The sequence below is a fragment of the Miscanthus floridulus genome, chromosome 14 (genome assembly GCF_019320115.1).
Source record: "Miscanthus floridulus cultivar M001 chromosome 14, ASM1932011v1, whole genome shotgun sequence".
Classification (NCBI taxonomy): Eukaryota; Viridiplantae; Streptophyta; class Magnoliopsida; order Poales; family Poaceae; genus Miscanthus; species Miscanthus floridulus.
The window spans coordinates 94,061,124-94,081,425 of NC_089593.1; the positions used below are offsets into that span (position 1 = coordinate 94,061,124).

The following is a 20,302-nucleotide window of genomic DNA, read 5'->3' on the forward strand; positions in this document are numbered from 1 at the left end:
AAACAAAGGATAAAGGGAGATCGAGGAGGTTCAGAGGCTACAGCGGCGCTCGACTTACCAGCGAAAGGAACCCCCGCGACGGACACATCACGAAGGGGGTCAGGTTGCCACCCCTCAACTTCACATCTACCGTCTCCCCCACCCGACGGTGAATTTCCTCATCGGAGAGGGTGGAGGAAGACATCCGGGTGCCCTTGATGGGCTCACCCGGCCTCATCTCGAACAGCCGCCGCCACCGAGCCATCAGCGGCAGCACCCTCCGACGGTGGAAGGCGGCCACGACCACAGCGATGGTGAGGCCATGGTTCCACAGCCTCGCCAGCCCCTCCAGGAGCGGCTCCAGCTTGGGCTGGTCGACCTTCGGGACGCCCCACTTCCATTTCTCCAGGCAACTCCCCACAATCCGCCCGGTATAAGGGGGAAGTCCTCCATCGTCGTTGCGGAGGTAAAACCAACTTGTGTACCACCGGCGGTTGGAGGATGCGAGTTGGGCCGGGATGTAGAGATGCAGGCGGTCCTAACGCACTTGGAGGGTGCAGCCTCCGGCCCTCGATGCCTTCCTCTTGCCCGACGTGCCCGTCGGCTTGGTAGTATGCCCCGCCCAGAACAGTTGGAGCCACAAATCCCAATGGGGAGCGATCCCCAAATACCCCTCGCAGACGGCAATAAAGATAGCCGCCTGAGCGATGGAGTTAGGATTAAAATTGTGGAGCTCCATGCCGTAGTAATGCGTGAGCGCCCGCAAGAACCGGCTCGCCGGAACACCGAGGCCGCGCTCGTGGAAGGAGACGAAGCTCATGACGTAGCCGTCGCGGGGCCTTAGCTCTAGCTCGCCGTACGGAGCAATCCACTCCGGCCTACTAGAGTCTGTCACCGGGCGGAGGAGTCCACCGTCGACAAGCGACTGGAGCATCTCCTCAGTGACATCTGACGGATCCCAAGGATCCGCCTCGACAACAACGACGTTGCCGGCCATGGATGCGATGGAGGAATTAGGCGCGGCGGTGAGTTTTTCTCTCTCCCTCCATGCTCTCGCTTTCTTCTCGCTTTCCCCCTAGGCTCGCTCTTCTCTCCTCTTCTTCCCGGCACCCACGGCTCTGGCGACGGCTCGATGGAGGTGGCAGGCAAGGTAAGATAGGGAGGGGCGAGACTCTTCGGGTATTTATGCAGGGGGGAGGTGAAACGAACGGGCGATGAAATCGGGGAGGTTTTCCCCGTTCAGCGTGCTTAACCACGAGCCGATTTTGGCGGCCCACGCGCCCACGTCTCCCGCATTAAATGCGAGGACAGTTACATCCCGTCCATCACGTCGCGCTCGGCCACTACGGCAGCAGGCGTCGTTTCGCCTCCCCATGAAACTGCCTCAAAAGGCGTGCCCCCCCGCGGCCGAGCCGATAGGGAAGATATTTCCCGCGGCCTGTTCCTTTCACAGGAAGGAACCGGGCTCTGAGCCTATTATGATCCAGGGGTTCAAAGGCTGGACCCCAAAGGGTTTCGACAGCCGCCCCAGGATAACAGAGTCAGGGGCAACTGCGGGCGAGCCTGTATGAGGCTGAGACCCAAACAAGCGAAATGCTTGGGACGCCCAAAGTCATGTCCGAGACCAGTAGGAAAGTATCCGAATGGGATCCCACCGTAGGGAGGCACCGAGCCACCGAGGCCCAACGAACGGCCTCGGCACCCACTAGAGAAATCCGCTGGTACTCTTGGAGTGTGTCTCTGGACCGCTAGCCGTCCCCTAACGAACGGGGTTCGGACCTCCACTCAGACTACCCGATAACAGCTCACCAGAAGTGCCACCGCTCGTGCCCATCGAGGGTAGCGAGGCACATTCCACCCCTCCTTCCGAGCAAAAAGGAAGCGCGAGGGTCGCATAAAAAGTCAGGGGAACCCCCGACGGCCTTCTCGCCCTATGCAGAGGCTAGGGGGCTCCTCCTGCAAATATGCCGAGACCTCACGACCCGGGCTCGCGCCCAAAGAGGCCTCGGCAAACAAACCCTCATGCGTGAGGGGCGTATAAAAAGTCAGGAGAACTCCCGACGGCCCTCTCACGCAGAGGCTAGGGGCTCTTCCTGCAACCTCGCCGAGACCAGAATGGGCTCGGCAAACTAACCCTCCGTTCGAATGAAAAGGACACGTGAAGACTAGGTGAAAGGGCCAGAACACCCAAGACAAAGACGAACAGTCCAAAACCGCGCTAGAAGTTTCACTACAAACACGATAAAAGGGCGCCGAGCCCGTTATGGTCCAGGGGTTCGAAGGCTAGGCCTCCAAAAGGTTTCGACAGCCGCCCTAGGGCAACAGAGTCAGGGACGACATCGGGGCGAGCCTACGAATGGCCCAGACCCGAGCGAACGGTCGCTCGGGGCGTCCTAAGTCATGTCCGAGACCGGCGGGGAAGTATCCGAATGGGATCCCACCGTAGGGAGGCACCGAGCCACCAAGGCCCGTGAATGGCCTTGGCACCCACTAGAGAAACCCCTCGGTACTCTTGGAGTGCGTCCCTGGACCACTAGCCGCCCCCAGCGAACGGGGCTCGGGCCTCCACTCGGACTACCCGCTAACAGCTCACCGGAAGTGTCCACGCTCGTGCCCATTGAGGGTAGCCTGGCACATTCCACCCCTCCTTCCGAGTGAAAGGAAGCGTGAGGATCATACCCAAAGTCAGGGGACCCCTGACGATCCTCTCGCTCCGCGCATAGGCTAGAGGCCTTTTTCCCTGCAGCCTCGCCGAGACCCCCGCAACCCGAACTTGCGCTTGGGGGCTTGGCAAATGCAATAAGAACTACTCGTTCAGACATGGAAATGAAGAAAGCCCCTAGAGGAGTAACTCCACTCCCCTAGGGGCTCGGGGGCTACACCCGGCGGGTGTGCTCACGCGCACCCACTAGAACCTAAAAAAAAAACAAACCCCAATTCCTACGGAGCAGGTATGGACCCAGCCTCGGCAAACCCTCAGGGGGAGTGCACGCACTCCCCCCGAGGCTCGGGGGCTACTATCGGGTACCTTAGAATGGGGTACCCCAAGCAAAACATCAAATGGGTTGCCCAAGTCTCATCTAAAAAATAATAAAAGCAAAAAGGTAAGTCGTGGGCCCCTCCCCATCACGATCAGGCCCACTGGGTCCTCCTCCTCCTCGCCTCGAGCCCCGAGAAGGAGGTCTCGGCATCCTGGCAAGGCTCCCCAGGGAAGGCCTCAGCAGGGAACGCCGTCTCCGCCTCGCCCGAGGCTCTCCACAGAAGGTCTCGGCAGGAGGCGTGTTCTCCGTATCGCGCAAGGCCTTCCGCGCGAGGCCTCGGCAAGGAGCCTAATCTCCATCTCGCGTGAGGGCGCGTTCTCCGTATCGCGCGAGGCCTTCCGCGTGAGGCCTCGGCAAGGAGCCTAATCTCCGTCTCGCGCGAGGCCGCGTTCTCCGTATCGCACGAGGCCTCTCGCGCGAGGCCTCGGCAAGGAGCATTCTCCGTATCGCTCGAGGCTGGCTCGTCCGCGGTCCCTCGCCCCCCGCCTCGGCCGACCCTCCCGACAGCACGTCATGTCTCATTAATACTTTCAACCACTCCTGCAATCTCAGCCGGACAACAGCTCAACGTCACAGAATGGCCGACGCGACCCGAAGTCGCATCAACGCCATACCGACCAGGACAGGGCATGGCGGGGATTACTGGCCACTATGTCCCAACACTATGCCCACGATCAGCGCCTGGGACAGGGTATGATGGGGGTTACCGGCCACTGTGTCCTACCACTATGCCCATGACCCGCCGCCCGCTCGAGGCCTCGGCACTGTACACCAGGGCCTCGGCAGTCTCGGGGTTCGTGCCTGCCGAGACCCCCCACCGCAGTACAAGCCTCGGCACCGACCAGGCCTCAGCCTCGCGCACAATCTATCCACCGTGGCTTGCATGTTTGCCGCCACGTCTGCTCCGAGACACTCCCTAGGCTCCCACAACGCACAGGACCTGATGTGACGACCACGCCGCCCCTTTACTCCTAGGACGGACTACTCCGATGGCCACGCCGCCACAGGAACAGGCCACAGGGTTCGGACATGCCACCCCTGTTGGCACGATGCCGCACAGTAATACATGTACTGTCCCTGCCCTCCCTTCAACTATAAAAGGAGAGGACTAGGGCCACTTAGGGGGGGACCGAAAAACACACACGCACACATTCCAGCCGCTTGAGAGCAACGTCTCAGACGGTCTACACGACACCCTACCGAGACCTGGGACTAGTTCCCTCTCTCCCTTAGCTTCTAACCCCCTACTATGAGCACTTCGGTGCAAGGAATACAAGTTCGATCTCTCAGACTGGACGTAGGGCACCGATTGCCTGAACCAGTATAAACCTTGTGTCTCTTTACATCACCATCCGGAATTGGGAGCACGCAGAACAAATTCACTAGTCGGTTGAGGACCCTCCGGTCCGAAACACCGACATAATTATTGCAAAGAAATTTAGAATTAGCCCAATTCAACCCCCCTCTTGGGCATCTTGATCCTTTCAATTGGTATTAGAGCCTCGTGCTCACGTATTTAGGCTTAACCGCCTAGTGAAAGATGTCTCACGGGGATGGACCTCCTCCTATCTTCAAGAGGGATGATTTTTCATATTGGAAAATCCGTATGGAGGCGTATCTAGAAGCTCTAGATGTTGGAATACTTAGAGCTGCCTCACAAGGTTTCCCAAAACCTCGGGATGCCGCACACCCACAAGGCGATGAGTTGAACTACGAAAAATGGAATGCAAAGGCTAGAAACACCATATTTAGAGGCCTTTGTAAAGATGTGTTCAACCGGGTGAGGAACCACAAAGACGCCCATGCACTATGGTCAGACGTTTGTGCGCTCCATGAGGGAACAAAGAGTGAGCGTGAGGAACGCTATCATCTTGTCATGAAAAAGCTTAACTCTTTTGAAATGCTTCCCAAAGAATGTGCTAATGAAATATATTCACGTTTGAATGTTCTTGTAGAGAAAGTCAATGGGCTTGGACTCACTCAAATGCAACCATCTGATATTGTAAGAAAGATCTTGAGTGTCCTCCTCATTGACAAATATGGGCATATTATGACCGTGCTACATCAAGGTGATCTTTCCACCGCTACACCAACACAAATCTTGGGAAAGATCAATGCTCATGAGATGTACATGCACATCACACCTCAAGATGGCTCATCCTCTACAAAGAAGAAAGAAAAAGATTTAGCATTCAAAGCTAGCCAAGAAAAGGGCAAGGCAAGGCTTGAGTATGAGAGCTCAAGTGATGATGAATTTGATGATGCAAGCCTTGCCCTCATGGTGAAGAAAACCACCAAGATGCTAAAGAAGCTCAACAAGAGTGGCATCAAGTTCGATGGCAAGAAGAAGAAGTTCTTCACAAGCTCTAGAAGGAAGCCAATCTCCAAGATGGATTGCTACAATTGTGGAGAACTTGGTCATCTAGCACACCAATGCACCAAGCCCAAGAAAGACAAGTTCAAGAACAAGAACAAGGGCAAGAAAGATGACTCAAGCAATGAAGATGAAGATGAGAAGAAAAAGAACAATCTATACAAGAAGAGAGATGGCAAGAAGAATGACTTCCACAAGAAGAAGAAGAGTGGAAAGGCTTACATCGTCGGTGATTGGCTCACGGACATTTATTCATCTAGTAGATCATCCGATAATGATAGTGACGACGAGAAGGTGGCCGCTATTGTTATTGACTCTTCATAATCTTCACCGCCACCACTGCCATCATCCTCTACACACCTATGCCTTATGGCCAAGGGTGAACGCAAGGTAACAAATGATGATGATAGTAGTGGTGATGAACATGCTAGTAATGATGATAGCGATAGTGATGATGATGAATATGAGTCACCTTCTTATGATGATCTTGCTAGATTGCTCAAACAATACACTAAGATCATTATAAAGACTAGAGCTAAGAATGAAAAGCTAGAGGCTAAAAATGATTCCCTTTTAGCTAAATGTGATATAGCCAAAAAGGCTAGTGTTGAGCTTAGAGAAGTAAATGAAGCTATGTCATCCAAACTCAAGGAGCTCAAATCTTCTAAGAAAGAGCTTAAAGATAAACATGATAAACTTGAGAGGATGCATAAGGAGCTCATCACTAGCCATAATATGCTAAAAGATGAATATACTGCTCTCAAGATTAATCATGATAATCTTGTTATTGCTCAAGAATATTTATCCAATGAGCCACATGATGCTACTAACAATGTTGTTAAGATTGATATAGCCACATCATGTGATGATTTGATCATTGAAAGCATTGAGCAAAGTTCTAGTAGCAAGGGCAAGCAAGTGGTTGATGCCGATGATTATGATGAGTTTGTCAAGCTCAAGAATGACAATGCAAAGCTCAAGAAAGATCTTGAAGAAATCAAAAGCCACAACACCATTGTGCTAGAAACTCTTGATCATGATGGTGATTTGATTCTTGAGAATGAGAAGCTCAAAGAAGAAAACAAGAAGCTCAAGGAAGAGAAGAACCATGATTCTCTCAAGGAAGAAAACAAGAAGCTCAAGTTGGAGAAAGAGCATCTCAAAATTGGATTGAGCAAGTTCACTAGAGGCAAGCATCTTCAAAGTGAGTTACTTATGAACACCGTCATGAAGATGGATAGAAGTGGCATTTGGTACATGGCAAACAAAGAGAAGAAGGCTCAAGCTCAACAAGAACAAAAGCCAAAGCCAAAGAGATGCTTTGAGTGTAGACAAGAAGTCCACTTTGCTCATGAGTGTCAAACTCCACCACCACAACCCTTGCCCAAGCATACTAGACCTTTTGCCTTCAATGCTCACTACATGCTTAGAAAGGATTTTAGTGGGAAAATGAAAGTCATGTTCTTAGGACCTCCCAACAAGAATAGGTCTAAGAAAATTTAGGTTGCAAAGTCACTTGTTGAGAAGGTGAAGGGCCCTCAACAAGTTTGGGTTCTTAAAGCTTGATCTCTTGTGTGTAGGTGAACTACAAGACCCGTGGAAGTTATTGGGTTATTGATAGTGGTTGCACACAACATATGACCGGTGATCCTCGTATGTTCACCTCACTAGATGAAGAAGTAGATGGACAAGAAAGAATCACATTTGGAGATAATTCAAAGAGCAAGGTTAAAGGATTGGGCAAAGTGGCAATATCAAATGATCATTCAATTTCAAATATGCTATATGTTGCTTCATTGAGCTTCAACTTGCTATCCATTGGACAATTATGTGATCTTAGCTTCCAATGCTTATTTACCGAGAAGGAAGTTGTTGTTTCTAAGAAGGATGATGATCAAGTGATATTCAAAGGATTTAGATACAACAACCTATATCTAGTGGACTTCACCTCCAAAGATGCTAACTTGAAGACTTGCCTATTCACCAAAATAACACTTGGGTGGCTATGGCATAGATGACTAGCTCATGTTGGGATGAGCTCACTCAAGAAGCTAATGAAGAATGATTTGGTGAGAGGGTTGAAGGATGTAAAGTTTGAGAAGGACAAGCTTTGTAGTGCATGTCAAGCCGGCAAGCAAGTTGCAAATACTCATCCAACCAAAGTTTTCATTATTTGGACCAACAATATATAAGAGTTTGGGAGGAAATCTTTATTGTCTTGTGATTATTGATGACTATTCAAGGTATACATGGGTATTCTTCCTTCATGACAAATCCGAAGTTGCATCTTGCTTCAAGAAGTTTGCCAAGAGAGCACAAAATGAATTTGAAGTGAAGCTCAAAAAGATTAGAAGTGACAACGGGAAAGAATTTGACAACACAAACATAGAAGCCTATTGTGATGAAGTTGAAATCAAACATGAGGTCTCTGCAACATATAGTCCTCAACAAAATGGTGTAGTTGAGAGGAAGAACCGGACATTGATCACTGTTGCAAGAACAATACTTGATGAGTACAACACCCCCGAAGCTCTATGGGCAGAAGCAATCAACACCACATGCTATGCATCCAACCGCCTATTTCTTCAAAAGTTCCTTGGCAAGACACCTTATGAGTTGCTCAATGGAAAAAAAGCCGGACGTCTCCTTCTTTAGGGTGTTTGATTACAAATACTACATCTACAAGAAGCGGCAACACCTAGGGAAGTTTCAAAGACATTGTGATATTGGTTTTCTTGTTGGTTACTCATTAAAGTCCAAAGCATATAGAGTATTTAATCATGCCACCAGCTTGGTTGAAGAAACATATGATGTGGAATTTGATGAATCTAACAGCTCCCAAGGAGCACATGAGAATCTTGATGATGTAGGTGATGAACGATTAAGGGAGGCTATGAAGAACATTCTGGTTGGAGACATCACGCCTAAAGATGATGAAGATGATGTACAAGTGATTGATCCACCCTCTTCATCAAATGTGCCACAAGATGGTGAAAAATATGAGAGAGTAGAAAATGAAGACACTCATGTCTCCCATGAGCAAATGGTGGTACAAGCACAAGATGTTGATGCTCCACAACCTCCTCCTCAAGTGGTCAATAGAAGAAATATACCTCTACTATAAGATCATCCATAAGATCTCATCACAGGAAGTCCATCAAAGGGTGTAATGACTCGTTCATAAAACTTGCTTCATTTATTGCTCATCACTCTTTTGTCTCTTGCTTTGAGCCTACTAAGGTTAAAGAAGCTCTTCAAGATCCGGATTGGATAAATAACATACATGAAGAGTTGAACAACTTCACCCGCAATGAAGTGTGGACTCTTGAAGAGCGACCTAAAGGTGGAAGAGTCATTGGAACAAAGTGGGTGTTCCGAAACAAGCAAGATGATCAAGGCATAGTTGTGAGGAACAAGGCAAGACTAGTAGCAAAGGGGTTCTCTCAAGTTGAAGGTTTGGATTTTGGAGAGACCTTTGCACCGGTTGCAAGACTAGAAGTCATTCATATCCTCCTTGCATATGCATCTCATCATGATATGAAACTATATCAAATGGATGTGAAAAGTGCATTTTAAATGGCTTTATTAATGAACTAGTCTATGTTGATCAACCTCCCGGGTTTGAAGACCCTAGATATCCTAATTATGTTTATAGGTTGTCCAATGCATTATATGGGCTTAAGTAAGCCCCAAGAGCTTGGTATGAGCGCCTTCGGGACTTCCTAATTAAGAAGGGCTTCACTATTGGGAAGGTCGACACCACACTATTCACCAAGAAGCTTGATGGGCATATCTTCATTTGTCAAGTGTATGTTGATGATATCATCTTTGGATCATCAAATGAAGATTCTTGCAAAGAATTTGGTGAATTGATGTCGAAGGAGTTCGAGATGTCAATGATTGGAGAGCTTACATTCTTTCTTGGTTTTCAAGTCAAGCAAATGAGAGAAGGGATTTTCATCTCTCAAGAGAAATATACAAATGATCTTCTCAAGAGATTCAAGATGGATGAATGTAAGCCAATCAAGACACCAATGCCAACTAATAGACATCTCGACCTAGATGAGGGAGGTAACAAGGTTGATTAAACTCTCTACCACTCTATGATTGGTAGCTTGTTATATTTAACCGCATCTAGGCCTGATATCATGTTTAGTGTGTGTATGTGTGCTAGATTTCAAGCTAATCCTAAGGAAACTCATTTAATTGTCATAAAAAGAATCCTTAGGTATCTTAAGCACACACCAAGCATTGGCCTTTGGTATCCCAAAGGAGCTAGATTTGAATTAATTGGCTATTCCGATTAGGATTATGCCGGATACAAAGTAGATAGAAAAAGCACATCCGAAGGGTGCCATTTGCTTGGTAGATCACTTGTGTCTTGGTCCTCCAAGAAATAAAATAGTGTGGCCTTGTCCACCGCCGAAGCGGAATACATTGCCGCCAGTGCTTGTTGTGCACAAATACTTTATATGAAACAAACTTTGCTAGACTATGGTGTAGTTCTAGAAAAAGTACCTCTTTTGTGCGACAATGAAAGTGCGGTAAAACTTGCAAATAATCCGGTTCAACACTCTCGCACCAAGCACATAGATATCCGCCATCACTTTCTTAGAGATCACGTCGTAAAGAATGATATATCATTAGAAGGTGTAAGGACCAATGATGAATTGGCGGATATCTTCACTAAACCGCTAGATGAGGCAACATTCTGTAGATTGCGGAATGAGCTCAATGTTCTTGATTTTAGCAACTTTACTAAAAGATGAGCTTGTGTTGTCCCTTGCATTGCATTGCATTGTAACATACAACATGTTTAATCCTTGGTAATGCATATAGGGCTTGTCTAACATGGTTAAGATAACCGCCAAAAAGCGTGTGAAGAAGCTTAACCTTGGATCAAACTTGACAAGTGACTAGATTTACTTTCAAGTATTGTATTGCATTGCATATGCATGATTGTTGTTTGTTGTTTGTCTTCAATTGCCCTCTTATTGCCTATTTTCTTAAAAAGAATTATAGCCTAAGGCAAAATATTTTTGAAAAACATGAGGGTTTGAGAGAGGTCACTCACATCAGTCCCAATTGGTGTTTATTTAGATCTTATTTGAGTTGGGACTTAATTGGGAACAGACAGCACGAAGGACTTTGAAGATTTGCTGAAGAAAGAGTGACCGGACGCTGCACCGGACTCTGATGTCCAACGTCCGGTCAGTTCACAGGAGGTGAACAACTACCGAGAAGGAGTGACCGGACGCTGAAACAGTGTTTTCCCAGTGTTCGGTCAGATGGAGCTTCAGCGTCTGGTCGAGCAAGAAGGCGTCAGGGCAAGGTGACCGGACTCTGGCTGCGTCCGGTCGGTGTCCACCGAACGCGTCTAGTCACGATTCTAGAGTATTTGGACCTCTCTGGAAATGTGCGGGACTCAGTTTATTTTCTCCGTTTCCTTTTTTGACTCGCTGGGGGCCACTATTTAATCGCGACGTTCGATCCTCAATCGCATCTGCCATCATCGCGACCGCGCCTGCTCCCGTGCCCTAGCACCACCGCTTCCCGTGCTCCTATGCCCGAGCCACAGCATCGCCGAGCCACCGCACCTCCGCACATCCTGTGGCCATGCTCGCGCAGCTCCTGTGCCTCCACGCGCCACCGTGCCCTGTCTGCGCCGCCCACGCTTCCGACCTGTCGTGCCCTGCCCGAGCACCAGCGCCGCCGAGCCCCTGTTCCAGCACCGACGAGCTCGTGCCCTAGCTCCACCCTCGCTGCAGCCAAGCTTGAGTGCTCTCATTGCATTGCTCGGTCGCCGATCTTTGTCGATCCGGAACCCTAACCCTAGCCGATTCGGTGGTTCCCCGCGTGTCACGTCTCTTCTCTTCTCGGGTCACCGGTTCGTCAGGTAGCAAGCCCACATTTCAATTTCATACCTAATTGCTTGCTTTCATAGGGTTTCATATCTCTAGATGCATAATTAAAATTATTTGTATATCATATCTATTCTATCGTGCAGTGAGTTGGTGCCGTTGAGATCGTGTTTGCAGTTGTCAGTCAACTCGGGGCCAAGCTCGCGAGTATGGATCGAGGCCAAGCCTCAGAAGTGACAGTTGGCAGTTGTTTCATCACTGTTTCACAGAGCCTTTTGGTGCCCCCTATGGACTTGGTTCGTCACTGTTTCACAGAGCCTTTTGGCGAAGGGTCGAGGAGGAACCCCAGTAATCTTACTCCTACTGTTTGCGTGCTTGAGGCTGTCATGAGGAGGACATTGCTTCTGAGGATGGGGTATCGCGAGGGCTTGACTCGCATACAGTTGTGGCTTATCAACTCTCTGATGCAGTAGACAGTTTTTGACATCTAGGATCTCCTTCTATCAGAGATGGAGGACACTATTGCAGAGGGCTTTAGAGGTCGTAGGCAGCTACCATATACCCACTGGATCACTTTTCTTATTCATAGGGCAGTTACTGTGAGGCCACCAGAGATGCTTGCTGAGTACAGTGGTGCTATGATGAAATTCCCTGCATACAACATGACTCAGATGATCCATCATAGCACACCACAGGCACCTAGCCAGCCGCACCATCGTCCCGATGTGCCAGAGTCTGTAGCCCAGCAGGATGATATTATTAGGGGTATTGCAGCTACAGAGGAGGAGGAGCTTGCTCAGCAGGAGGGGATAGTCATGAGCGACCCCAATGATAGTTCTGATGATGACTATCAGCCCATTCCTCAGATGCCTCCACGACGACATGACCATGAGGCCGATAGCTCCAGTTTAGCACCACCTACCCCACAGATAGACCCCGCTCTCCTTGATATACTTGAGCGGATGAGGCAGGACCAGGCACGCCAGGCTCAGGAGACAGCTGCTACTTTCGCACAGTTCCAAACTCGGCAGGACGAGTTTTAGAGATAGCAGCTAGCTATTCAGCAGCAGACATAGGCTCTATAGTAGCAGTAGCAGATCCTCATGCAGCAGTAGCTTCTTGGATTTATGCAGCATGTTGTGACAGCTATTGAGGCTCCACCGCCACAGCCTTCGCCCTAGCTTGGTCAGACTGCCACTACTTCTATGACTCCAGCGTTATAGCCTAGTGGGCTTCAGAGTCAGGGATAGCCACCAGCACAATTTGCTTCTCCTATAGAGCAGGTGTCCCAGTATTTTGCTTCGCTAGTGCTAGCCCCACAGTTCACACCTTTTTAGATAGGCTTCACAACTGCTGAGATGTCCTCGCTGCTTGTGCCAGAGACCACAGTGTCTAGGAGCCTTGGTGCTTCCTTCAGTGAGTTGACAGGGCAGCCTACTCCACCGTATTTACATGTCCCAGGTCCTTCTATAGTTGCACCTATTACTGGGACTACAGAGATGCTCCCTTCCTCAGTGGCATCATTAGAGCCAACTGCTTCAGTTATACCAGCACAGCCTACAGCAGCTCTAGTCCCTGATCCAACCCAGACTGCTATAGCATCGCTTCTAGCTACAGAGGGTCAGACAGCTCAGAGCTCCGGATCAGATGATGATGGCACCCGGTTCCAGCTCGCTCATAGTACCTCAGCGCCCGGCTTGTCCGCTGTAGCCCCGTCGATCGATCCTTAGGTTTTGGTGTTTGACGCCAAAGGGTGAGAGGGTTCGAGTATGTTAGCCTTAGGGGGAGCGACATATCTAGGGGGAGCTTAGTTATTATATTAGCTTATCTATTACATTTAGAGTTTTTATGTGTGATACACTTATGCATTCGTCGTGTGTTTACTTGTTATGCATTAAACTATATTTATGTGATAGTGATATCTATGTGATCGTGATATATGACATGTGTGCTCTCTACTTTGAATTATTTATATGTCATATCACTTGTGCTATGCTCATTTGCTTTTGCTTCCGCGTTTTACTCCGATGCAAATGAGCTTTATTACTTGTACTCATGCTTATTTCATATCTTTTGAGTACATCATGTTGGCTTGGGTCATATAAGCTTGCCTAACACCTTTGTTCTTATTGCCAAAAGCTTATATGATCCAAGCATGTTAAAAACCTCATCTCTTTCACATACTCGAGGTAGTATTGTCATCAATCACCAAAAAGGGGGAGATTGAAAGCATCTAGGCCTCTAGTTGGGTTTTGGTGATTAATGACAATGCATGATTACTGTGACTAACGTGTGTTTTGCAGAGGCAATTAAGTTAGGTCACGGTAATGGAGATCGATTGGGCAATCAAGGTGGTCATGCCCCTATGATGGAAATCATTTTGGTTTTCAAAGGATGGACGGTAAGGTTAAGGATGGACTAGTTCTAAGTGTTGTTTGGTGTTGAAGAGACACTTAGAATAGTTTAGGACTTTGTTTTTCCTTTGGTCATACTATAAAGGGGGTATGGACGGGTAGCTTGACCTAGGTGAGTCTAGTGAGTTAGGTGTGGTGCACACTTGTTAAAACTAGCACTAGGTAGCTCCAAAATAGCACTTAGATCCAATGGAGCAAACTTCATTCACATATGATCGAGAGTTGGAAGTGAATAGAGGGTCAAATACTGACCAGGCGCTGGCTCCGGTGTGACTGGACGCTGGCTCAGGGTCCGGTCAGTTCATTTGACCAAGGTGAAATCGTCTGGCGCGACCGGACGCTGAGAGATGAAGTGATCGGACGCTAAGAGCCAGCGTCTGGTCGACTCCAGTAAGGTTTCAGAGAGGGAAAATCACGACCGTACGCGTCCGGTCAGTGCTGACCAGACGTTGGTCAGCGTCCGGTCACACTTTAAACACTGAAGTTCGGGGTGTACTTACCGGCGCGTCCGGTCAATATGACCGGAGTGTCCGGTCACCCCGCAGAGGCACATAACGGTTCGATTTTCAGCCCATGTTATAAATACCACCTCCACTCGTGTGTGGGGGTACTTTTGCTCATTCCAACAGCTGAGAAACACGTTTGAGAGTGCCAAGAAGAGCAAGGTCCTAGTGAGGTGATTGAGATTTGAGAATCCCAAAGAGAGCCCTCATTAGTGAGATCAAGTGTAGCAAAGTGTGCATCCACCCTTCTCATAGGCTTGTCATGGTCAAGTGAGAGTTCGTGCTTGTTACTCTTGGTGATCGCCATCACCTAGATGGCTTGGTGGTGATTGGGAGCTTGGTGATCATCCGGAGAGCTTGTGGATGACCCAACTCAAGTTGTGAGCGGTTGTGGGTGATTCACCGCGACGGAGTGTCGAAGAATCAACACGTAGAGAGCACTTGATCCTTGCGCGGATCAAGGGGGAGCTACACCCTTGCGCGGGTGCTCCAACGAGGACTAGTGGGGAGTGGCGACTCTCCGATACCTCGGCAAAACATCGCCGCGTTCTTCCTCCTCTCTTTACTTTGAGCAATTCAATTCTTGTCATTTACATTCTTAGAATTACCATGCTAGAGTAGGATTGGAACATAGGTTGCAAGTCTTTTGTGTGGTAGAACAATTAGAAACACTTTTTAGGCACAAGGGGTTAATTGGGCTAACCGTAGGATTTAATTATTGCAAAGAAATTTATAATTAGCCCAATTCACCCCCCTCTTGGGCATCTTGATCCTTTCAGACTCATAACGCGCTTCAGTGCAGATTGTCCCAGCGTAGACGACTAGTTTTATCCCATGAAACTCATTTCACCTCATAATGATTGATCATTTATCTTTTATGGTGCCAGGCATGCCAACATGTATATTTGTTAAGTTGGTTACTTTGTTTGCTGCTCACAAAACTCTCATAAAATTTCTATTAAGACTGGTTTAGCTAATGCCTCCCCTCAAGTGCACTTGCTGCCGCTACAACCAGTATAGATGGCCATTCGGGCCGCCCGGCCTGGCTCGGCACGGGCCCGTGCTCGGCATAGCCCGGAGGTCATCGGGCCATCACGGCCCATCAGGTGCATCGGGTCGTGCCGTGCCAGCCCACGGGCAGCACTAACGGCCCAAGCACGGCCCTAAAAGGCCTCGTGCCATGCCGTGCCAGCCCGACTGGCCCAGCGTCGCAGGCAGCGCTACATAGGGGGATCGTCGCCATCGGCCATCGCGGGCACTCCGGTCCCTCAACGGCGGCTACCGCAGCTGAGCAAGAAGCCTATGGCCTGCAAAACGATAGAAGTTAGAACAAGCTACACAAAGTTTCCCATCTAGATGCCCGCCGCCGAGATCCAGATGCGCCAGATCCGCACAGGCAGAGGGGGGAGGGAGTCCGCTGGATCCGCCCGAGGCCGACCGCCGCCGGGGTTGCCAGCTCCACCGGGTCGCCAGATCCACCGAGGGAGAGGGAGGGAGGAGGGAGCCCGCCGGATTTGCACGGGGGAGGAGCTGCTCCTGCCTGATCTGCTGCCGGAGTTGATGACGATACGCGCGGCCGCCGGCATGGAGGTGGTGGCGCTGGATCCGCTGCCGAGGAAGGTGTAGGAGCTGCTGCTGCACGGATCCACGTGCCCACGACCCACGCGAGCCCGCCCTGCGCCATCGTGGTCTTCATGCCCGCGAGCCGGCCCTAGCCTCCATGCGCGCCTCTTGCGCCGCCGTGGCCACCTGAGGGAGAGGGATGGAGCGTGCCCTGGCCGTGGCCGTGGCCGCTCGGTTGTGCTCGGGATGAGGGAGAGCTAGAGGGATGGAGTTGCGCCTGAGGGGGAGGGAGAGAGAGCGAGAGAGATGGAGCGGCTCCCGAGGGAGATGGAGACAGAGGGTTGGAGGACGCGGCGCCTGAGGGAGACGGAGAGAGTTAGGGTTTCAGTTATGTTCAGCGTATATATACTGTGAAGCTATTTCCGGGCCTGCAAAGTGTCGGGCCGGGCTGGGCCGGGCCGGCATGACGTGCCGAAAGTGAGGCCCAGGCACGGGCCTAGGCCGGGCCAAAACATCGTGCCGTGGGCCGGGCCAACGGGCCTCGGGCCATATGGTCAGTATAACAACCGGTGCAACAAGCTAGCGCAGCATATAATAAGAGATAAAAAGAAGGGGATGTGACATCTCATATGTGAAATGAAAACCCGGTTTCCTCGGGAAAAGTAAAGGCAGCCTAGCTAGCTTGTTGGCGCGAATGTCCTCAACTGAATCAATGCTGTACACACCGGGAGGGAGCCTTCCAGATGTATGTACTGAAGCTTCAACTCGAAATGAATTCCATCTCAATTGCACTGCAAAAGTCGTTAATTAAACTTATACTATATAATAATATAGATCGAAGCACACTGCATGGCCGCCGGCGCACACAACATCGATCATGCATGCATGATCGCCTTATTTACCAGGATACGTATATATACGTACTGTAGGTACCAACAACATGCAGTAATTAAGTCACAAGTAGTACTAGTTCTTAAACATATCTGAGATTAATCTGACACAATAAGGGGCTCGATCTCTAGTACAAACACACACTGTCCTGTATATATATGCTGCATGCATCGAGGAGAGCCATGAGCAGCTACCTGGCGCGTACTCGATCGATCGATCAGCAGGTGGCGGTGCACTTGGCCTTGCAGTCGACGGTGCAGGACCCGCCGCCGCCTCCGGCGCCGTAGCCGTTGCCGGAGCGGCTGTAGGACCAGAAGCACCTCTTGGGGCACGCCACCTTCTTGCCGTAGCAGGGGCCCTTGTCCTGGCACACCACCGTCGGCACCTCCACGCCGCCGTGCGCGTACCCGCCGCCGCCGCCGAAGCCGAACCCTCCGGGCGGGACGACGCCTGACCCGTATCCCGGCCCACCGTAGAATCCGCCTCCGTTGCCCGCCGGGCCGCCGACGCCCGGGACGGCGCCGTAGCCGTAGTAGTTGGGATCGGGATTGCTGTTTCGTGCAGCCGGGAGCGGGTTGGCGCCAGTCGAGGTCTCGCGCGGCGGAGGCCACGGAGGCCGCGGCTGCCGCCGCCAAGAGGATCGCGAGGAGGAGGGGCGGGGTGCGGGCGCGGTGGTGGTGATGCGCGGCCATGGCTCTGGCCATGATAAAGCTGAACCGAAGACTGTGGACGGAGCGAGCGGCGATGTGTATGTGTGTGTGTGTGTTATATGCACACTTGACAGTTTGCGCGAGTGAGATGGCGACGCGGTGGCTAAGCAGGTGTCAGTCAGCTGGGTAGCTCTCCGGCAGTGCCACAGTGGAGACTTTTTAGTCTGCCGGCCGGCCAAATTCCCAAATCGACGGGACGGGAGGCTTTTACTTTTGGCAACGCATGCAATAGGATGGATGGGATCGCATATATGCAACCGCCCGAAAGTGGTCAGGACACTGAGAATTGAAGGTGCTTCTTCCTTCTCCGGCTGCAACTGCAAATCTGCAATCATCTTATCTTATCTTATCATCTTGGCATGCATGCATTCCGGATGGATGCCACGCCATGCGAGTCGCCAGTACGTTGCGGACAGCTCCGCGCGGCAGCCTAGCTGCTATGCTCGCTCGCTCCACCAGGGGGATTACAGCTAGAGGGCCATCGACCATCTGGCCGCTCTCATGGTCAGCTACTACTCCGTAGGCGGATAGGCCAGTGACGGACGGTGTGCCTGCAAACTTGTCGACACTCACGTCAGTCTACTCGTACGTACACAAGTCTTGCTCCAGGTGACCACGACAACGACATGACATGACCCGGCCCGCCACCGCCGCTAGGTTCTTCTTCTTCTTCTTCTTCTTCTTCTTCTTCTTCCGCGCGCGTCCATCGTTTTAGGCGAGACGTGTCAGTGTGAGTGTGACCATTACCTGACCCTGAAAAAAAATAGGAAGCTGTCGCCGGCCGGCCATTTACACATTATTGTGGACTTCCGTGGATCAATGCATGCTTTGTTGCAGCACGGTGGCGATCGACTGCTTGCTTGTCAACTCCATCGACCACAGCTAGCAGCAGCAGCAGCAACAAGATGCATGGTTTGATTTAATTTGTCGAACACACTCGCTCATTTATTCCTTTCCTTCCATCACAAACAAAATTCGAAGAAACAAGCTGCTAAGGCGGCGAGAACGGGGCTGAACAAACTCAAGGTTGACATTATAATTAGAAATATATAAGTGTAGTTCTCTGCTTTAATTCCTTGTTTAATTTCAATCCAACATGTCTTGTAAGGGCACTAAGGTCTACTTTCAACTAGAGAAGTGAGTAGTGACTTCACCCCCTCCTTTTGTCAATATTGTGCGTGTGCGTGTTCTGTAGTGTGTGTGTGTGTCCGTGTCTGTGTGTTTTTTTTCTTATGTGTGGTATTAATTTTAATGGCTAAATTAATTAATATGTGAGTGACAAAGGACATCATAATTTACTTACGGTTTTAGGCTGACGAGGAAGACATCAAGGTTTCCTAACAGTTTGGTGGTACCGATAGGAAAGACCAAAGCCTCACTGACGGCTTAAACCGACACAGAAAGATGTTTCTTGACGATTCAGACAGAACCAACATTGAAGGTTCAAACCTTTGTTGACGGTGCAGTAGCCGATAGGGATGTTTCCCTAACAGTAAAGAATAGAACTGTTCCAAAAATTATTCCTCGACGCTTATAACCATCATGGAAGATTGACTTTCCATGAGAGTCAGACCCCGACGGCTGATCCTTGACGGTAACCACCATGAGAAGTCATGTCTAATAAAGTTTTTTTGTACTTTTCTTGTCATCGTAGAAAAAGTTTGTTGGGTAGTGAAAACTTAGTGTGTAAAATCCTTATGTTACAAATAGGAGCAGATCCAGAGCCTAGAAATTAAACTACCACTTGCTAGTATATGGCCCTTTACATCTTCTTGGGAATATGTTCCAAGCCCAATAAAAATAGTGACATGAGGGGGGCATATGTATTCATCTCAATAGCTACGGTTAGCATCCATGGCGATTTCTTTATAGTCCCTAATTCCTCCTCTTTGAAGTATTCCCTGATTCAGTGGCACATCGTCACCTCCATTGCAATCCTAGTTGGCTCTGTCGCTACTATCCTATCATCATCCTACCCATCACCACTGCCATTGCTTAATGCAACCACCATGGTGCCCTTGCCACCTCTCTTCCCAAGTGGTGGATGGCTCCTCGCCAATGACATGGGCAACACCACCAAAGCCTTCGCACCCATAGTCACAATGCCTCCTCATCTGTCACCATCCACTATGTGGTCGATCTTCCTGATGTCCCTCTACAACTATCAAAGCAGGTAAATATGGGCATAAATCCTAAATTCTCAAGTTAATCCAATATGTTTTAGTTTTGTAATTTTGGTGAGCGAAACCTAGCAGATCTCAATCATTTATGCCATGACTTGTGAGTGTGGGAAGATTCACTTGAGTTGTGTTTTGTCTCCACCTACCCACCCACTATGCTCATAAATGGAGACCGTACTCTCCACCATCGTCGTCACCACTGCTTCTCCTGAAATTTCTCATCAAATCCTAGCTTGCCGCAACTACCTTCCTATCCCTGATCATATTATTTTTTTATCTCCGCAATAGGAGCAGGAGGTATCAGAAGAACCAGGAGTATGCAGATACAATCCGTCCAACACCAAGAAGCGAGCATGCCCCTCCCTGAAATGGTGTGGGACAGTCAGCTCCCCCTCTCTAGGATGGTGCGTGTCACCAACATCACCCCAATCCAGCAACTCTATTACTGCATCCTTGTCTGCAACACACACCTACCAGCTGTAGGAGCTCTCCAACTCCAACAACACCAGTAGAAACTCCGCATATAGCAGCACCTATAGCGGTATGCTCTCCACTGGCAAGTGCCTCTACCGCGGGGTTAGTATCGTTAGTGACATCCCTGCCATGCTCGTTATCAATACCTTTGTCTACCGTAATAAACTATTGACCGTTAGTCTACACACCAAACTATAGGCCGTCATTAGCTACGTCTCCACCCACCTCATCGCAAGGGCGTCCCCATACCACAAGCATCGTCTACTCCCAAGGGTACCTCGACAATGAGGACTTGGGTGACATCCTCTACTA

General features: G+C 49.9%; 1 pseudogene; it reads right to left on the bottom strand.

Moving 5' to 3' along the window:
* Positions 1-16,702: 16,702 nt before the first annotated feature.
* LOC136506053 (glycine-rich protein HC1-like) lies at positions 16,703-17,407 on the bottom strand (annotated as a pseudogene).
* Positions 17,408-20,302: the final 2,895 nt, after the last annotated feature.